Here is an 18,099-nt window from a genome sequence, read left to right as displayed (position 1 = left end):
GGGGAGGAACAGAAATGAAGATTTAAACATACCTAGGTATCAAGCATTTTGGTGTTAATCCTCACTACAATAAGCTAGTCTTCACCAGTCAAGTGTTTTATCCCTGATCTAATTGAGGAGGAAATTGGTGCTCAGAGATTGCAAGAGGCTTGCCCAGGGACACACAGGACATCAATGGCAGATGCTGGGACTTAGGCTGGCTTCTGTCTGCCTCTGAAGCCTGAGTTCTGTGCCCAATGCCCTGCACCACACTGATGGAGCCCACTGTCTGGGGCCTTTTTCTGGAACTGAAGAATCTTCCTTCTGGGGTGGCCTCATCTGCTTCCCCAGGCCCCTTCCCCATTCTTTTTGCTGTTGTGCTGGCAGGTGCATCCTGAACCCTGAGGAGAGGACTAAGGACAATGGGAGGGGAAGGACTGGGTAGTAGGAAAGGGGCCAAGCTCCAAGCTAAACAATGGTTCCTCTCCCAGTGGGTCCCAGGCAGCCGGAAGTAGCAAACGGTTCCCAGCATTATTGTGGGCAGGGGTGAGGGCTGCGCCTCTGGGATTCTCCTATTCTAGGCACAGCCTCCTCCGAGTTGCTGCAAGCTTTGGTGCCTCAGCTGTGTAGTAGCTTCAGTTTCCCCATCTATGAACTGTGCTTTAGCACTCAGAACAGTGCCCAGTGCTGGAGGACCTCAGGAACTGTTGGCTGAATTATCTTATAGGAAGAGTAGAGGAAACTCTGAAGAGTTTCTAGGCATTGTTCTTCATCTTGGTGACCCCATCCATCCATCCACCCACCCACCCAACACTCCTGCCTTGAGGGAGTCTCTACCCTGTGTGAGGCTGTGAAACACATGAATAATATCCAGGCTTTGCCCTGCAAAATTCCCGGAAAGCAGGCCATGGCTCCGGGCAGCAAATGCCACAGGATAGGTTTATACTGGAAGAAGTAAGAAAGCAAGTCTGGAGTGACAGGGTTTATTTTAGGACGAGAACAATAATCCTGGACGGAAAGAACCTGCATCGAGGCCTCCAGCCCACCTGCCCCTGCTCCTGCCCTCTTCCTGTGGTGCTTGAGCTGGAGACAGGGCTGCAACCGGACATGGAAGGAGCTCTGGGACCAGCACGTCTAGGTTCGAGTCTCAGCCTCTCCACCCACTAGCTGTGTGACCTTAGGCAAGTTCCTTTTCCTCTCTGAGCCTGTTTTCCCATGTGTAAATCAAAACTAACAATGTTCCCCTCCTGGCGGTGCCTGTGGTAAGGATTACACTTAAATGGCGGGCATTAGAGGTTAAAGCGCTCTAATTATTACGTGCATTGGGTAGAAGGTTGACCAGGAAGCACCTCTGGACCTCTGGGGAACCTTATTTGAATAGGGAGGCTCTTCTAACTGAAGAAGGGCTGTGTGTGTGTGTGTGTGTGTGTGTGCGTGTGTGTGTGTGTGTGTGTGTTGGTGGGAGACGCTGAGTTGGCAAGGCCACTTGAGGGTAGGGCAGGAAAAAAGGAGGCTGCCTGGGCCCTCCTGAGTTCTTTCTGAGGGAACTGGCTTTGTGTGTCTACATCAGCCTAAGACTAAGGCTCCAGCTCTGTCTGATACCAGAGTCTACTTTCCTAAGACCCGCTTGAGGGAGAGACTATACACATGCACGGGCTTGTGCTGCCCTCTGCTGTTTTTTTTGACAACTGCATGTATTGGATGGGGACAATTTCCATTCACTTAAGTCTCCTATGTCCAGCCCTGTGTTGGAAAGTGGGGACATACAGATAGACAAAATTATAATCTTATATTCCCGCTGTTTAAGAGCTTCTAGTGTGTGTGTGTGTGTGTGTGTGTGTGTGTGTGTGTGAGAGAGAGAGAGAGAGAGAGAGAGAGAGAGAGAGAGAGAGAGAAGAGAGAGGTGAGATAAAACAGACACATCTATAATAATAAAAGCATAATATGCTAATTAGACAGGACAAGTGAATGATCTTCCGGACGTCCAATCTAGACTAAGCCCCTGCGGCGGCCAAGGCAGAGGCTGTTAGGGGCAATAAGGCAGGCAGGCGAGTGGTTAGGGGCAATGAGGCAAGCAGGTGAGCGGTAGGAGCCAGTGGTCCTGGATTGTGAGAGGGTGCAGGCCAGGCTGAGGGAATGCCCCTTACCCAGCCTGTGCATGAATTTTGTCCACCAGGCCTCTAGTAAACAATAAAGATGTAATCAACAGTATGATACAAGATGGGGAAAGGGTAGGGATGTCATCAGGAAAAGTTTTCGAAAGAATGTAAATTTTTCCCTAGCTGGTTTGGCTCAGTGGATGGAGCATCTGTCTGCAGACTGAAGGATCCCGGCTTCTATTACGGTCAAGGGCACATGCCAAGGTTGTGGACTCAACCCCCAGTGTGGGGCATGCAGGAGGCAACTGATTAATGATTCTTTTTCATCATAGATGTTTCTATCTCTCTCCCTTCCTCTCTGAAATAAAAAATTAAAAAAAGAATGGAAGTTTTCATCCATTCAGCCATCCATCATATGTTTATTGGGTACTTAATGTAATCCAATCTCTAATCTTTGTGCTAGATCTATAACAGGGAACAAAATACACAAAAATCCTTGCTTGCATGGAGCTTAGATTCTAATGAAGGGAAAACCTCATAAGATGGATAATTACATATAGTGTTGAATGATGAGTAGTAAGAAAAAAAAATAAAGCAAGAAAAGAGACAGAGTATTGGAGTGACTACGACTTCTGAAGTGACCTTTGAGTAAAGACCCAAGGGAGAGGAATTTAAGCTTATGAACATAATTGAGTTGTACTGGACTTTTCCTCCTGCATAGATAACTGGAAAACTTGGCAAATATATGAAACAATATTCAGACATTGGACAACAGTTAACACAGGACTTGATTCCTGGAAAAGGAAGACAAATAAGATGAGCCCGATGATCCTCCTAACTTTAGGCCTGAAAGCACTTTCTCAAAGAACATGGAGGGGAAACCCAAGTAGAAAACGGGGGTATTTTTGTTTGAGGAGAGAAACATTGAAGTTTGAAAAGGCTGACACACTAGAATTTTCAGGGAAGAGTATCAGAGAAGAAAGAGTGACTGAGAGCTCTGGAAATCTGACACTAGAATTTTCAGGGAAGAGTATCAGAGAAGAGTGACTGAGAGCTCTGGAAATCTGTATAGGGGTCTCCCTTGAGTCTCTGTAGTGATACTAAATTGTGCATGTACAGGCTGAAATGCCATGAGTATGGGCAAATAATGATTACCAGGGAGCTGTAAATTCCAGAGTTTAGACTTGGTTGGGGACATGCATACTCTAGCTGGTTAGAGGGGAGAGAACTTGTTAATATCTGGGTTATTCAGTAGAGACTTCAAAGGGGTCATAATAATAAAGGCTACTCTAAAGCTACCTTAATAAAGTTTAAAAAAGAACCACACTGATCCATAAGTAACTAAATTGCTTGCCCAAACAAAATAAACTTCAACATTCTTTAAAGGAAGCAAACAAAATTTAAACTCTCAACAGTGGAACATTCACAATATTAACACCTAATAAAATCCCCACTTGTGCATCCCCGCGTGTGGAATGATGCTGGGCTTGATTCTGTGCCAGTCCTGAGAGCTGAGACGAGAGTGCAGGTGTGCCTTCACGAGGTGGAGCGAGGGCCCTACAAATCAGTACTACAGACAGAGACTCTATTAATTCATTTCTCCTCAGGGTCCAGGCCAAGCCAGGAAGACTCAGTTGGAATTTTTGGTGGGCAAATCCCTGAAGACTTTGACACTCCAGGTTTCAGGAGCACAAGGACAGGGAAATCACAGATCGGGAGACTATCAGCCCTGATCTAGCCTGATAGGATGACCTCATGATTGCTCTTGCCTCCTCCCTAATCTTCCTGATGACAGGCTCACCCCTCCCTAACCTCCATTCCTTCCCACAGTGCTACCAGCGCAATCTTTCTACATCAGAGACCTGGGTTTAAAAAAAATATATATAATTGATTTTTCACAGAGAGGAAGGGAGAGGGATAGAGATTAGGAAACATCGATGAGAGAGAAACATCAATCAGCTGCCTCCTGCACACTCCCTACTGGGGATGTGCCCGAAGCCAAGGTACATGCCCTTGACCGGAATCGAACCTGGGACCCTTCCGCCCGCAGGCTGACGCTCTAGCCACTGAGCCAAACTGGTTAGGGCAGAGACCTGGGGGTTTTGATGAAAGATGGTCTTGGACGGTATGTCTGGCTCCACGTCTGTTCAGATCACCAATGTCATATTTGCTTTGATGAAGTCTTGCTGGTCCAACAGATTGAGAACAGCTTCAGACCTAGGAAATGGGGGCCCTGACTTACTCACTTTCTTAGTCCCCATCCTACCCCTATGGTTGAGGCTGTTGGAGGTGGCTCAGGACCTGTATAGTTCCTTAGTCTTGTTTCTCATAGTGGCCTAGTTCCCCTTCTGCTCAACAGATATCCTTAGCAACCTGTAGGATAAAATGTTCTGGCCTTTTTTCTTTGAATGTTAACTTTTTCTGAAAAGCCCTTTCTTGTCTCTTTTACCTGGATACATTCTAGGTCAGGGGTGGGCAAACTTTTTGACTCGAGGGCCACAATGGGTTCTTAAACTGGACGGGAGGGCCGGAACAAAAGCATGGATGGAGTGTTTGTGTGAACTAATATAAATTCAAAGTAAACATCATTACATAAAAGGGTACGGTCTTTTTTTGTTTTTAGTAGTTTGCCCACAGCTGTTCTAGGTGCTCTTCAGTGCTCAGCTTAGGTGTACCCGGTTCTGGAAGCCTTCCCTGATTCCTCCCAGGTGGCTGAAGTGCTCCTCCTTCTTCTCCTCCTCCTCCTCCTCCCCCCTCCTTCCCCTGCTCCTTCTCCTTCTTATCTCCTTCTCCTCCATCTCCTTCCTTTTCCTCTTAATTAACACCAGCTGCACAAAATTGGCTTATTTATAATCTTGACTCATGACACTGTCATCATTAGTCCTTGTACAAACCTCCTTCTCTCCTTCCCTCTTCCTTCCTTCCTTCCTTCCTTCCTTCCTTCCTTCCTTCCTTCCTTTTCCCTTCCTCTCTTCCTTCTCTCTCTCCCCCACCTCTCTCTCTCATAAGCTTACAACTCAACCCAAGAAGGAACACCGACAAAAATTACATTTAAGTATCCATTCCCTTTTCTGTCCCCAGAAAACACCATCTTGGAATTTGTATTTGTTATTTATTTATTTTTTTAAACACACACACACACACACACACACACACACACACACACACACCAGGCTTTTAATTTTTTTGAAATTTATAAAAAGTATCATTCTGCATGCAATATTCTGAAACTTGCTTTTTTCTTTCAGTATGTTTCTAACTTTCATCCAAATTTAATATGGGCTGTGGCTAATTCAATTTTGCTGCTATACATAAAATATTTTTTGTGTGCAAATATATCACAATTTATTATCCATTTTCCTGTCAGTGGGCATTGGAGTTGCTTCCATTATTTTCCTATTATGAACAGTACTGATAAAATAGTATTGTACATGTCTTCTGATGCGTGTCTCCTTGTACACACTCACACTTACATACTCATATGTACATATCTTGAAGAGTAATTTCTGGGTTGTAGAATATAGGAAAATTCAACTTTACAAGATAACACTAAATTGTTTTTCAAAATGGTTGTCACAATTTACATTCCCACCAACAATGTATAGTAGAAAGATTGACTCACATTCTCTTACATTTGCTTTTGTTAGACTTCTTACTCTTTGTAAAATGAATAGGGGTAATTGGGATATCATTGTAGTCTTTATTTTCATTTGCCTAATTACTAAGGAGGTTGAGAAAATGTTTACTGAAGATATAGTTTCCTTTTCTGTGAAAAGCCTGACCATGACTTTTATTCATTTTTAATTGCTTTTCTTTCTCTGAGTATTATAGGCATCATGTAGATTCTTGGTATAAATCCTTTGTTAGCTATCTGTTATAATTCTTTTTCTCCAGTATGTAAATTATTGCTTATCTTTCTTTAAAATGTCTTTTATGAAAGAGGCAATTATTTTAATATAGTCCAATTTATTATTTTTTCTTTTATTATTAGCTCTTTTTTGGTAAATTGTTTAAGAAATTATTTCCCAGGTCAAAGTTATTAACCTATATTTTATATGAAGTGCTTTAAAGTTTTATATTATCCATTTTGGTTCTTAGTCCATCTTAAATGTATTTTGTGTGTGTGTGTGTGTAACAAAATATAGATTCAATTTCATGTTTTTCATTTCAAAAAACATTTAAAATAAGTTTTTATTGATTTTAGAGAAGCCGGTTGTAGAAAGATCTCTTGGCGTCCCTCTTTCCTTGGAGAGGTTTGAGCACCAAGGTCTCCTTAGGAAATCCCCCCCCCCCCCCCCCCCCCCCCCCCCCCCCGCCAACATAATGAGGCCCATATTAGATCTGGGCCCCTTTCAGCTGTGCTTGGGAGCAGTAATTTGCTAAGGGATCAAGATCTCGAAAGGCCATCACAGGGGCTGCTATCCTTGGATAGACCTTACCTATTCAGTCAATTTGAGAGATGAGCTAAGACTTTTCTATGGGCCCCAAAGGGACCAGTTAGCTCTGATTCCTCAGAGATCATTGGGTCACCATCTACCCTAGCAGCCCATTCTCCCCACACCTAGCTGTGACAGCAGATGGCCTGTAAGCCTTCAGCCCGGGAATTCCTGGAGGTGGGGAAAAGTCCACAAAGGGCCCATCCCAGGATTCTAGCCTTAGGCTGCAAAAGACCAGTTAAAGTTGCGTCTTCAGCCTAAAGCTGTGCAGCTTTTGTCAGGTTGGGAGTAGCCAGACCTAAAATTCAGGGACTCATATTAGTGAAAATAGTCTAGAGCTTAAGGGTAGCCATGGGTGAGAGGAAATGTTCCCCCATCTACAGCAGCATCTGTGTTACATTGCTATAGAAAAGCAGCTAGGTCTCATCCAGAAATCCTGAAATATTGTTGGGGGAGAAAAGTATGCCTCAAACCTAAGCTACATTGGGAGCATTATCTCAATCCTTTGAGGTACTGCTTCCCAGCAATTGTCGACAGTTTGGCTCAAATCCACTCACAAACATTCTTAAAAAGAAAAAAAATCTAAGCTACATTCTACATCACAAACGAGCATTATGGTTAGCACTGAGCTCCCTGGAAGCCAAGGCACAAGGGGAACCACGATCGGTATCAGCATTTTGTTTCATGAAACCCACCCATAAGCTGTTAATAAAGGTGCCTTCAAAGGAACCTGAGAAGCACTGCATGGGCTACACGCACATCCCGTTTGCAGATTCCTAAGGCATTAAATAGTGAAGGCTCAGAAGCATCTTGCAATAAAATTCCTTTTCCTCAGAGTTTCCCACATGTAATTGATCATGGAGATCCTTTTTCATATAACATTTATTAACATCTTAGAAAAAAAGTCAGCATTTGGGGGATTTAAGTCTGGAAAATACTCATTTATATAGTTTCCCCCTGATGCTAAACTCTAAGGGAGGACCAAGTATGTCTCTGTGTGTCCCCGCCAGTTTGTCCCTGCCCATCTGTCCGATCCTCTCTCTGCCCATGTGAATCTTCATCAGTATCCATGGCCTCCTAAATGTCTGTGGGTTTTGGAGCCCAGGATAAATTTCCCTGGTGGAAACCCACCTAACATGGCTTACCAAAGTTAGCGACAACGCCCTCAGGAGCTGGTCCAGGAATCCCAGTGGGAAGGTATTACAAAGTGCAGTAAGGTCTTGAGAACCTTACCTGAATACAAGATGGGTTTATGCTCAGAGACAGCTGTGGGTCTAAGCAGTTGACTTTGGTGACCCCCTTCCACATCTCCCCGTTTGCTTCTTTGGGGGAGATGGGCTCGAGGAGCAGAAAGAAGGATTATGCCAAGAGATTCGATGATTAGAGGCCTGCAGGTCACCCTGGACTTGGTTTTAGCCTCTTCCTTTTCAGGCCTAAAAAGCTGGGTCCTTGGAACAGGCTAACACAGTGGTCGGCAAACTGCGGCTCGCGAGCCACATGCGGCTCTTTGGCCCCTTGAGCGTGGCCCCGAAGTTTCAATCGCACTGTACGTGCGCGCCTGCATGTGGTATTTTGTGGAAGAGCCACACTCAAGGGGCCGCAGTTTGCCGACCACCGGGCTAACAGCGGGTCTTCCCTTGACTCCTCCAGGCACACACAGTCTGCATCCCACCCTGTTTGCCTGAAGCATGACTGTCTCTTCCACCAAGAATGGAGCTCCTCAAGGGCAGAGACAGCTTCTTGTGTCATCCTGGGTTTCCCAGCACCCAGCGTGGTGGGGAAGGGGCATCAGGAAGTGCTTGGCCATTTAACATTAGCTCAGGTTTTCCAAAACTTCCACAGGTATGATCTCATTTGGGATTCACAGCTCCTCTGCAAAACATGCCAGGGACTGTCACCCCGTTTCATAGCCAAGGAAACAGAGGCCCAGAGAGGTGCTGGTAAATGGCTGGTCTATAGGTACACCCTGTCTGCAGCTTCTGGAGGGATTCCCATGGGGGACGCTCGGTATAGGGGGGTTCCTACTTATGAGTGAGGAGACAGGGGGCTCTGTCTGGTCTCAGCATCCTGTGATTTTCTTCTTAGTGGAATTTTCCCATTTTGGCCAGCAGAGGGAAGCATCAAAACACAGAACTTTCTGAAACCTAGGACTCATTAGGGAGCACTCCCACGTTCCATTAGAACCTCAGCAGAGTTCTAAGCAAATATAATGACGGCTATTTACTGCTATGGGCCACGATTATATATATGTTATTATTTCTAATCTTTAAAACAACTAGGCATGGAAGAGATGGCCATCTCTATTTCCCAGCTAGGGAAACTGGCTCACTTGCTTGAGGCCATGGAGTTAGTAAATGGTATACCTGGGGTTTGAACCGGGTCTGCTGGTCCCAAAGGACTGGTGCATCAACCTTAGCAGGCCCAGCACAAATGTCTGTTGAATGAACTTGTTGAATGAAGTCAAAGCAGAATCCTCCCCCTGCCCAGATACCCTGCTCCTCCCAGCCATTGTGCTGCTCCAGTCAACACCACAGCAGATCCCCAGCTCAAGGAAGAAACCATCCTGCTCCTGGCTCCTACCTCCCAATCTGCCGCTATCGGATGACTCCCAGAGGGCCTTCTTCCTTTTGAAGGTGCCCTCAATGCTTCTTTTCCATTCTAAGCTGCCACCGAAAACAAGAGCTGGGGACTAGAATCTGGGACGTTTGATCAGGCTAGATCCTGATCTCTGGCCTCTGGCCTTCCTGCTAGTCCCACATCCAGGTGACCCTCAATGGCCACTGCCCTGTTATAAGCCTCCTCCTGCTCCCCCACCCTCCAGGTCTTTCTACCTCCCCACATTAATCCTCATATCATAACCAGAGTGGGCCTTGCTGGCAATGCCTCAATTTTCTTCAAACCTTCTGGTATTCCCCATGGCTTCTAGGACATGATCTGGGCTTTGCCAACCTCTTCATCTTCTTCCTTCAGTCTTCACCCTCATGCCCAGTCCCCAAGCTTTCTCCAACAACTGGCCAGCTGTCCCCTGTTTGCTTTGGTCAGCCACATTACTTCCTTCTAGACTCAGCTCTAGTGACGACTCTCCTGGGAAAGCTTCCATGACCTCCCTTTCCATCCTAGCTAGAACAAATTCTTCCCTCCACTCCCCTCCCTGTGGTTCCAACACCAAAAACACGTGACCACCCTAATTTGCTTTGTGTCTTTTTCTCTCACTCCTCTGTGAGTTTCTGGACAGCAGAAACCATGTCTGAGATTGCTCTGTGTCCCAGCCCTCAGCATTGGGCCCAGCACACAGTAGTAGCTTAGTGGGTGTCTGTAGAATGCATTCTGAGATGACATTCATCTCAGATGGCTTAACTGCTCAGGCCGATGCTTTCAGGTTGCTGCTGCTCTAGTCGCCTCTGAGATTATAAAAAAAAACTGTGCAAAGCGGTATAAAGAATGATCTAGCTTCAGTGTCCTGTCTCTGATCAGATAGCCCCTTCTCCAGACATTCTTCCACAATAAAGGCACATCTTTCACCCCATCCCAGTATGGCCAGATGGAGACCCTACCTTTGAGTTCTGTCTTGTCATAAGCTTTGAGGCACATTCCCTGCTTCCTTCTTCCCTAACTACCCCCTTTCCAAAGGTCTGTCCACAGTCTTTATAATGTCTCTGCACAGCTTCTAGCCTCCCACATTACTCACCCTCTGCTGCTGTCATTTATCAGGAGAGGAGAAAGAGAAAGTGAGGTTGAAGATAGCAGAGACTGAAGGTACAGAGGGTGAGTAATACAGTAGTCACCCCTTACCCATGGGTACAGGTTCCAAGATCCCCTGTAGATGCTTAAACCATGGATAGTACCAAACCCTATATACAGTATACAGTTATGTTTTTTCCTTATACATACCTATGTATAAATTATGTTACTTTATAAATTATGCAAGTAAGAGATTAACAGCAATAACTGATGATAAAATAGAATAATTATAATGATATACTGTAATAAAAATTATGTAAATGTGGCCTCTGAAAATATGTTATTGTAGTGTACATACAGTGTGAATACACTGGACAAGGGATGATTCATATCTCAGACAGGACACAAAGGAATGGTGCAAAATTTCATCACGCTCCTCAGAATGACATGTAATTTAAAACTTATGAATTGTTTATTTCTGGAAATTTTCATGTAATATATTTGGACCTTGGTTAACTGTGGTTAACCAAAACCTTGGAAAACAAAATTGTGCATAAGGGGGGACTGCTGTGCCTTTATATTCTAGGGCTTCACTTCTTAAGAAGTGGCAAGCACTGGTTAAGAAGAAGTAATTCCTCCTCTTCAGCATGTGCTGCAGGGAAGGGGGTGAATGATTTACTGCCAGGATCCTCAGCATCTTCCCTAGGGAGTGCCCTCAGAGACAGCAGGAGGTGACAACCCATACCTTCTTCTTTTTGGTCTTCTTTTGGCAGAACTGGGTTCATGTCTTTTGCCCTTGTTTTGTCCTCTCCATTCACATACGTAATACATACAGTCTGATTGGTTTATTATTAGATACTAATCATGGTGTGGAGGAATTCATTTTTTAATGTATCTGTGCTGATTTTAATTGCCTGATTTAGTTTGTGGGTTTTGATCATGGAGGAAATATTACCTAGCTCTGGGTATGTCCACAAGAGTCTGTGTCAGTCCCAAAGTCAATTCCAGATGCTCGTTCCCAAGTCTGGAAATTGCTCTATCCTCTCTTGTGGCAACATTCCATTAAGCATCATAAATGTTACACATTTATCAGATTCCATGTGCATTCCATGAAAACAAACCCTGAACGCTTCCAATTGCCCTGGGTTACTTATTTACCGATGTTTTCCAATGCCCAGGGCAGAGGGTGGTGAGTTTACTGTCTACTAGGAGTGTCAGATGAACTGGTGTCACTGCCTTGGGTTCTTCAAAGTCCTCTAGCCTCTGAGATCACCCCGTCCTTTGCTACTCAAATAGAATCATCTGGGACCTACTTCCACACACGGTGGGAAGACTAGCATGACATTCACAATCAATATTTCAGAGATTCTCAGGGGCTTGCATTTTTCCTGGAGACTTTTGGTTTTTGTGGTGATTTTGCACATGTCTTCGAAGTCTTTGATCCTCTCCCTATCAAGAGGTGGAGTCTAACTCTCCTCCCCTTAACTATGGGCTGGACTTAGTGATTTGCTCCTAATAAACAGAATGAAACAGGTGATACTGCTTGATGCCTTAGGCTGGATCATACAAGATTTTGGAGTTTCTGTCAGGCTCACTCTCTCTGGAAGCTTGCTTTTGGAACCCAAGCCATTCAGAAAGGCCATGTGCAGGTGTGTTGGTTGATAACCTCAGCTGAAGTCCAGGTGTCATGTGAGTGTCACATGAGTGAGGAAGCCTTTGAGAGGACTCTAAGCCAAGCTATGTCCTGACTGCCATCACTCTATGTCCCGGTGGTTCTGTTCTCTTTCTTTGCTGCTTAGGTTCATACACACCATTGCCCTTCCTCCTTCAGTCTCATGAAGCATCACTAATATGAGGCTACTATGTGTAATGGGTGATGCTAAAGACTAGGGGGCACAGAAGGGAGCTGCATCAAAAACAAATGAGAGTGTGGTCATGGGCGTGAGAGAAGGCATTTTGTGGGTGTGGAGCCAATAGGCTGGTGCTTTGATATTTTGGAAAACAGAAAGTGGAAGACAGGAAGTGGCAAATGATGGGAAATCTGGCTCTCCCGTGAGGGCTCGGTTTCTCTGAAGACTTCAGAGCTGGTGACTACTATCTATTATTCTTAGAGTCTCTGAGCCTGGAGGCAGGATTCAAGAACTCACAAATTCACTGTGACCTCTTCAAACGTGTGAGTGAGGTGAAGCAGGCAGAGAAACACATCTTTTAGTGTTGCCTGAATTTCAAGGGTTAACCACAGACTCTGAGTTGTTGAACAAGACCACCAAGATGTTCTGGTTCAACATCTCTACACTACAAGATAACCATTTGCTTGAATTGTTATCTAAATAAGGTCCATATAGTCAGGTCATGTCAGATGAATGGCAGTGTGAGAGATCCCTTTTGCCTCTCCCTTGGAAACTTTAACAAGTTGATCAACTATAACTCAATAAAGCATTCCCTGCTTAATATAGAGGCGTGTCTGAGAGACCCACACATTGAAACATCTAAAAGCGTCTTTTGTATGTTTTTGTTTTGTTTTGTTCTGTCTGCACCAGCACGACAGCTCACACAATGTAGTCAGGGGTGAGCCTCACAGTCAGCCAACCTGAGGAGAAATCCCACCCATGAACAGGACAACATTCAAGACCAAATTACAACAGGAGAGCTCAAATACCTCATCAAAGGACATTCCTAGAGCATCCAGATCAGAAGATCAAAGAGACTGAACCACTGGGCCTTACAGGACAGTTACTACATAAGACCACGCCATGAAGACTGGGAAGCATAGCAGTTCTATCTAATACATGGAAACAAACACAAAGAGACAGCAAAAAGGGGGAGACAAAGAACCCCAAAATGAAAGAAAAAGAGGAATCTCCAGAAAAAGAGCTAAATGAACTGGAGGCAAGCAATTTAACAGATATGGAGTTCAAAGTAATGGTTATAAGGATGCTGAAGGAACTTAGTGAGAATTACAAGGAACTTAGTGGGAACTACAATAGTGTGAAAATGGAAACAGAAACTATGAACAAGAACCAGTCAGAAATAAAGAATCCCATATTTGACATCAAGAATACACTGGAATGAATTAAAAGTACATTGAATGAAATACAGTAGAGGATTGAATTAATGATTTGGAAGACAAGCTAGAAACCCCAGCCAATTAGAGCAGCAAAAAGTTAAAAGAATTAAAAAGCAGGAGGATAATTTAAGAAAACTTTGGGTCAAGATGAAATGTAACAACACTTGCATCATAGTGGTACCAGAAAGAGAAGAAAATAAGCAAGGAATAGAGAACCTGTTTAAAGAAATAATGACAGGAAACTTCTCTAACCTGGTGAAGGAAAAAGTCACAGAGCTCATGAAGCACAAAGAGTACCCCTTCCTGTTATATAATTATAAAACTATAAGCAGAGCTATGGTGGAGATCAGCACTGGGTGACGTTGGGGTAGAGACAGGTTGCAGGGGTGCATCATGTATGTCTTCCTGGAAGAAGTGACATTTGAGCTGGCAAGAGCATCCCAAGAAGAGAGAACAGTACAGAAGCGCTGCAGAGGTTGTCCTGGGGATGATGAGCAAGAGATGAGGAGGGAACTGAAGGTTGCAGATAGGGAGGGAACATCAGAATGACCTGCAGGAATTAGAGTGTGCCAGGCCTGAGTGGCAAGGGTTTGGTTTCCATCCTGAGGGTAAGAGGTACAATTCCATTGATAGCTTCTAGACAAGGGAGTGCCATGTTTCAAATAGTTTTCTCTCTGTTCCCTCTCCTGTTATTTGCTCATTCCACTCTCCCCATCTGAAGTGGCCAGTGGCATTCTCTTCCTTACATGGGAAGGATTTCTGGTCTCGCTCAGTCCTGCATCCCATCTTCTTCCCCTTTACTCCTAAGCCCTGCATCTCATGGCATCTTCATTACCGCTACCCTGAACTTGCAACTTATGAATATCCTCTTCACTTTTCTACCTCCAGGCCTTTGCCTTTGGTGTCTCTTCTACCTGAAATACTCTTCCTAGACCCTTCTCTGCCTGATTATCTTTTATTTATCCTTCAGGCCTTGGCTCTGTAGCTATCTCCCCAAATCATATCAAGCCCTCTTCCCACAGATGTTTCTGGCCTGTGTCTTCTCTAGTGCCTTAAAGGGGGACCCACACTAATGCTTGGCATGTAACCTCAGTCCCCAGCTGAGACCTACCTGGGCAAGCTGGCTGAGTTGTTTCCTGCAGTGGTTTTCTTTGGCAGCGGCAGCAGAGAGGTAGGTGTGGGCACCTGGCACCTGTTTCTGCCCAAGGTTAAGAGCACATAGTGTACAATAGGATTATGGTGTAAATAATTTAGCAACTGCAAGAGAGGATGTGGTCCCAGGGAGTGGAGCAAAAGCTCATTCTCTGGCCCTTACTCCGGTTCAGAGTCAGAAGATCTGGCTCCTAACTCAGCACCTATAAGAACTTGCTGTGAGACTGGCAAGCCTACTTTCTCCTCCCCAATTTCCTTATTCACAAAATGAAAGGGTCAGACTAGATAGATGATCTGTCTCTGGGGTCTTCTCAATAAATAATCCTGGGTACCTTGCTGAGCCTGCTGGTGACACGGGGATGAATAGATCCCATTCCTGCCCTAAAGGAGCACACAGTGTAGAAGTGGGGCAGATTCATACTCAGATGGTTCCAACACAGATACAAAGTTTAAAGGACGGACTTTGTGGTCACACTGAACTGGATAAGTTCTGGCTGAGTCGTCTCAGGCAACTGTCTTTACCTGCCTGAGCTCCAGTTTCCCCTTTGGTAAAAGGAGGGTGATAACTTCTGTTTATGGAGGCTGTGTTATGAGGGATAAATGGAAAAAAAACCCCAACATGTCTAAAAAACTTGGAGCTCTAGTCATAATTGTGGGAATTTCAATTATCAAGAGAGTCCAGGGGAGAGAGGGGTTTACTCTGCTTGGGGTGGGCAGGTCCATCTAGCCCACCGTTGCTAGCCAAGGGGCTGAGCTTTCTATCCAAGGTGTTTGCCATCCCTGTTCTGGCATATTCTGCTCTCCTTCAGCTTCCCTCAGTATGCTGGGTTCCAGTTCTGCCCTGTGTCCTTTCTGACTGTTCCTGAGCTTCTCTGGATGGCCACCATTTCCTACTCACCTTTCCTACTCAGCCCAAAACATGCCTCCTCTTGCCTAAAAATGATCCAGCAGTGTCCTTCTTGGTTCCCTCAAAATTCCAACCCCATTCTCATGCCTCTTCATGTAGGCACAGCCAACCCTTACACGGCAGTTCTCATGTCCTCGTTCATGCTTGGCACCTGGACCCACCTCTTTTGCTCCCCTCTGTCCTGAATTCTCAACCTTGTGCTCTACTAGCATCTTCCCTTCAGCATTACAAAAATTCTCAGGTCTCCCCCTCTTCAAAGTCAAACACCCTTTGGTGCTCCTCAGCTTCTCATCACAGCCATGTTCAGAGTTCACTGTTGACCCTCACTCTTTACATTCCTCACCTTCCACTCACTCCTCCCCGCACTGTGTTCTGTTTTCTGGCCCCAGAGTGGTTCCTAGGCTAGCAAGGCACTCCCCTAACTCGCTATGGTTGCTCAATCCATAGGACCTTTCTCTTTTCTTAAACTATTCAGTTCCCCTGTGGGCCAAGCAGTGTTTGTTTAACACAGAAAAGGGAATCTTTCCCAGGGCAGGGCAGAAGCCTGAGCAGGGAACCAAGGTACTTAGTGAGCTCTCAAAGGTTTTGGAAGCTGTCCTAAGCCTACGTGTTCTCCACTTGCCTGAGCAGGACCCATGGGATAGTGTTACTATAACCTGAGTCAGGTAATTTGATTACTTGCCTTGACCTGCACCTGACTCAGCATCCTTGGTTGTCCTTGCTGGAGATGGGACCACCATTGGGCCTGTTTTGCTGAAGTGGCGCCCTGCTCCCTGAATTAGAGAGGAAGGAGTTTCTGAGGGCATTAATTCAACCCCTCTTCCTCTGTCTTTCTGACTGGAACTCCAGCTCTGCTTGCTCACTTCCAGTGATAGAAAGCTCACCATCTCATAGCTCAGAGGCATCTGCCTGTCAGGCTGGTTGTGTAATGGGCCTGGCATGGTAAGAGCTCTGTAACAGTGAGTCCCTGTTCTCTTGTTCCTTCCTTCTCTCCATGAAGTGCTGCATTTTCCTACCATTGGGTGTGATACCAAGCCTTAAAAAAATTATCTTTATTGTTGAAAGTATTACATATGTCCTCCTTTCCCCCACATTGATCCCTTCTAGCCACCCCAGGCCTTCACCACCCTATTGTCTATGTCCATGGGTTATGCATATATGCATACAAGTTTATTGGTTGATCCCTTCTCACCCACTCCTGCCTTCCCTCTGAGATTCAACAATCTGTTTCATGCTTCTATGTCTCTGGATCTATTTGTTCAACAGTTTATTTTGTTCATTAGATTCCATATATGGTGAGATCATGTGATACTTGTCTTTTTCTGACTGGCTTATTTTGCTTAGTTTCCCTCTCTCTAAGAAGTGCTGCATTTCCCCTCACTGGGTCTGATGGGGGGAATCAGTTCCCCTGAGGGCCAAGCAGTGTTTGTTTATCACAGAAAAGGGAATCTTTCCCAGGGCAGGGCAGAAGCCTGAGCAGGGAACCAAGGTACTTAGTGAGCTCTCAAAGGTTTTGGAAGCTGTCCTAAGCCTACGTGTTCTCTACTTGCCTGAGCAGGACCCACGTAGAGACTACAATTGACTCAGCTCTGCCCTATGGCTCAGGAGAAGAAACCCAATGAAAGATGCACTAAACTGCATGTAGCACCTTGTTCATATGCATATGCAAATGAAATCTTGGCATCTAATCTTCACAAGAATCCTGGTTGGAATAGGTGGTATGTTTTGGGGGTGGAATGCGGAGTACCTGGAGTACTTATTTTCTGCACTTACAACACAAGTACTTCACTTTTTACTTATATTGTACTTCTAAGGGACATGTTTATAGGAGACACTTGGAGATTATTCAGGGTTCAGGTGGGCTAAGACACCCAAATTGCTTCTTGGGTACTGTCACCAAAAGTGTCCTCAGTATGCTTCTGTAGAAATCCCCCACTATCCCCCTCTCTGCTGGGTGCAACATTGTTCCCTTCCCCACCCTCCCTCATGGGGTTATATCATCTTTCTTCCATTTTATTTTGTGCTTTTTAGTTTTTATTTCTATAAAAGTTGGCTTTCCCTCCTTTTTCTATATTGCTCTTTCTTTTCTTTCTTACTTTCTTTTGGATTAATTGATCATTTTCTCATTCTATTTTTCACCTTCAAGTTTAAAAGTTGTTAAATTATATTCCTCTTTGTTTTTGTTGTTAATTCTCATTGGACAATATTTTTTCCATTGATTTCTAGAGAGAGTGGGATTGGGGGGTGGGGAAGGGAGAAAAACATCCATGTGAGAGAGACACATCAATAGGTTGCCCCTCGCACCAGCCCTGACCAGGGTCAGGGATTGAGCCTGCAACTGAGGTACATGCCCTTGCCTGGAATCAAACCCACAACACTTCAGTCTGAAGGCCAACACTCCAACCATTGAGCCAAATGAGTTAGGGCTAAAAGTTGTTAAATTATATTCTTAAGTGGCTACCTAGAAATTTAAGATGTATACTTTACATAGCCAATTTTAGCATTAAAGTAAAATCAAGACTTTATCCCCTCCTGAATAATTTAAGGACCTCTGAACACTAACTCTTACCTTCCCCTCCTGCTGCCTACATATTATTACTATCAGTTAATTTAGTTATCTCTTTTATATATATACTAGAGGCCCGGTGCACAAAAATTTGTGCACTGGGGGGGGAGGGGTGGGGAGGAAGGGGGGTTCCTTAGCCTGGCCTGTGCCCTCTCGCAGTCTGGGACCCCTTGGGAGATATGACCTGCTGGCTTAGGCCTGCTCCCGGGTGG

Source organism: Myotis davidii, unplaced genomic scaffold, assembly GCF_000327345.1.
Source record: "Myotis davidii unplaced genomic scaffold, ASM32734v1 scaffold458, whole genome shotgun sequence".
Lineage (NCBI taxonomy): Eukaryota > Metazoa > Chordata > Mammalia > Chiroptera > Vespertilionidae > Myotis > Myotis davidii.
The sequence above is the reverse complement of the archived record's forward strand: the minus strand, read 5'-3'. Positions refer to the sequence as shown.